The sequence below is a fragment of the Morone saxatilis genome, unplaced genomic scaffold (assembly GCF_004916995.1).
Source record: "Morone saxatilis isolate NCDOM2014 unplaced genomic scaffold, NCSU_SB_2.0 Contig20, whole genome shotgun sequence".
Taxonomy (NCBI): Eukaryota; Metazoa; Chordata; class Actinopteri; family Moronidae; genus Morone; species Morone saxatilis.
In genome coordinates, this window is record NW_023339763.1 from 24,555,914 (window position 1) to 24,559,672 (window position 3,759).

Genomic DNA, 3,759 nt, shown 5'->3' on the forward strand with positions numbered 1-3,759 from the left:
GGAGGGGGGGTGGGGTGGGTGGCTGAGGGATCCCTCACTAAGCAGGGGTTCCAGTAAGGCAAGGCTGCATTTAACAACTGGGCTGTAACAATTAAAAAAAAAAAAAGTCATGATTAACATTAGCATAAATTAGATGAAGCACATGTTGTACAAATTATCAGAGGAAAGAGACTTACAAGATCTGGCATAACCTCTTCTTCACAAAAAAAAAACAAACCCAAAAGGAAGCCATGATCTACATTCCAGTAAAGGGTAGATAATCTTATACACGTTCATGTATAAATGGATGCATATTCAGTTGTATATTTTATTGTTTTTTATTCAGCTAAACCTATAAAAGGAACAGTAATAAATAAGTTGAAACTCAAGCATTCAATTGTTCTATCTGATTGCAGGAGCGTCCCTGTTTTATAAACTGTCCTGAACATACTTTCACTTTGACTGCAAAGGAAAAAAAACAAAGTAGCAAACCAGGGAAAGCTATTGTCCTACCTCTCACAATGCAAGAATCTCTCAGTTATCAGTCTCATGGATGCTCACAAGGTACAGGAAGTCCTTTGGACTTAAAACCTCCACACATTTCCACTGAGTTCGCAGCGCAGCAGCTATCCTGTCATGAGAACTGTTGGTTGTAACGAACTATGCACCTAAGGAACAGTATACCATCATAGCATACATACAGTACAATCAAGACTGAATTAGAAAAATACAGGTACAAAATGATTACATTCAAGAAGACAGTACTAGCACAAAAGGGTATTATAGTCATTTAGGTAACTAATATAGGAACTTTATAGAAGCATTTTCTAGATAGAAAAAGTGAGGGGATGGGGGAATGACAGTATTATGGCTGTTTGGTAGATGTGTCGATTTGTTATTGACTGGATTCTCGCATATATAATAGTTAAAATGCATAATTTCCATAGAGTGGGTAAAAATTATATATTTTCTTCAAAGACCATGATCATTTTGGTTTGGGTCATAAGGTGCAAATACTGTATATTAAAAGAGGCATTAAGTGGTGCCCTTTTGTTGCACTTCATTCCAACTTCTGGGCTCAAACACCAAGGAAATCCCATTAGATACACAGGATGAATTGTGCTGATAGTTACCTGAAGATATAGTTACGCCTAGAAAATGCAGTGCAACTGTTCTAATAGCTTTCTTTTCTCTTTTTTTTAAAACAGGATTTTCATTTGAATCTACCTTTTCCTTTTCTTTGGCAAATGTCAATAAACTCACTTGCTATAAGCAAATATATCTCTGTTTTGGGGGAAGACAATTTCTTTGTCTTTGCAAAGAACCACACTGATGTCCACCAGTGAAAGAACTATACAGTTTACTGCCTGGATGACATCATCCTTGATGTAACTTCTCTCATATCTGAAAAAATATATATACTGTTTATTATTCAGATTATCGTAAAGTATACTGTGGTTCCCCTAAGCTTAACTGGGAAACATTTGCAGTTAGTTTGTTAGATTTAAAGGACAAATTTAGAGAAGAATTATAGATTTGTTGCATGTACTGCTCTATTTGCACACAAGGGCCTACATAAGCCAAACATTATTACCATGTAACAATGCCTTGATTTAGGAAAAATATTATTTCAAGACGCGCGAGTTCTCTAAGACCCATTCATTTCTTATTTGTCTGTCCTGTCAAGTGTCCAAAAGCACTCTGAACACATCTTAACACATATCCAAGAAATATTGATGCAGTCGCAGTCAAATACACACCTCCAGAGGTGAAAAGGCAAGCTCATTGTCAAGAGATGGTGCATTTTTATCTCAGTGCCTGTTTTTGCTTAGCAGATAAGCATTGATGCATTCATCACCTATGAGCTTGATCTTTCTAGACAACATTCTTGATCCAGTAAACTTGACCTCAGGAAAAAAAGTTCATAAAGACGACCTAGTTAAAAGAACATTGTAAAAGCACACACTTTAACAGAAGAATGATCAAATAGAAAACAAAGAGCTATTAAACATATAGATGTGACTGAATCTAAAATGTGATAAATTAAGTATTGGTCTACACAGAGGAACAAAGGCTGCTGGGTAAGGAGGTGAGGGGTATTGCTGGGGAGTCTGTGTAGCTCTCAGTTAACCTCCATTAGCCTGGAGCTCCTTACCCGGAGCAGCCCGGGTTCAAAACCAGCCCGGGCCCTTTGCCCCCCTCCCCCCACCTCTCTCTCGCTCTCTCTCTCTCTCTCTCTGTCTCTCTCTGGGAAGAAAACAAACCTGCAGCTGAACTGCATCAATTCTTACTTTTCCCTCACTGCTACAGTTGATAAACTGTAAACAAAAGTATGGCCAAGACAGAGGCATGGAAATGGAATGATTCTGACCAAACAATACCAGAACAAAGCTAAAATAAAGAACACAAAGTCGCATCTAAATATAAATACTTCTAAAAAAAAAAAAAAAGATAAAAATAAATCAACACACTGATTACATGTGACCTCTGAGTAGACCATTACTTGGCAATAAAATCTCAAAAGGCCGATAGGAAACAAATGGGGAAATTATTATCTAATGCCTTGTCTCCATTAGCACTGTTAGGAACAATAGCATAGTGATCCCACACATTAAATCAATATTTTGTTTTTCTATCAGAAAAAAGCAGAATATTTTCAATGATTTCTGTATTGTGTTTTTTTCCAAATTGCTCATTTTATGAGACATGTAGATAAAAAAAATTCATAAAACATTTAGACTGACAAACTCCTGATCTTCCTCAGGCCCGGAGGACATTAAAGACACTGTTGAGAGGCCGTGGTGTAAGACCACTGTGACTGGTGGAGACAAGGCATTTTATTACCCTTCCGAGAGCAACTCAAACTTCGGCTACAAATTAGTGCAGTGTTTACGTAATAAACAAAAATAAAAACACTTTTCTGTGAAATAAGATGCACACAAGGAATTAACCTCTCTAATTTGCTACGCAAACTGCAATAAGATCAAGTATTGACAAAAAACTGCATTTCACTATTCAAAAATGTTTACACTGACTTCAGGACTGTGATGGCATTGAGCAAGAAGCTGGTTGAGGGCTTTGTGGTGGCAAAGCAGGTTTAGGAGGGAGGGTTAAGGCTATATTTGAATCACTTTCACACAACATCCCCATCACGAGAGGCAGTTTTTAAGCCGACCTACTGTCTCATAAGCTTGACGGGGACATTGAACCTACTACTTAAGGATAAACAGGACAAACACCCTCAGCTATTAGTCAACTCTAGTTCAGATGCAAGGGTCTGCACAGGTCTACTCTTACACATTCAGTCTAACATGATTATTTGCAGCTACCACATACTGTTTTACAGTAGCATCATCTTAACATACACATCAAATACTCAACCATGATTTCTTCATAGTTTGAGTACACCACATCAGTGTACCGCAGGGAAACACTAAGCAAGTAGTTGGCAATGGAAGTCTATCCATCATGATCATTTACCCTGGTTAAAGTTCTTTTGGGTTGAAGCTGGAAGGAATAGACGGGATAAGAGCTAGTCAAATACAGAGGTATTCTACCAGAGGTGGAGGGAACTCTTCAGTAGGCGTGTGTGAGGTAAAAAGGTAACAGAAAGCTGTGTTCGTCTAGAAAACGAATGCAGTGTTGGGTTTTTTTGCCCTACCTAAAATGCTATTTTTAAATCGCAAGACCTTAAAAATGGCCTCTATTTGACAAAACGGTGTACAATAAACCCATGACAACCATCTCTATAAGGGAAGCCATGCACTGGGGGGGGGGGGG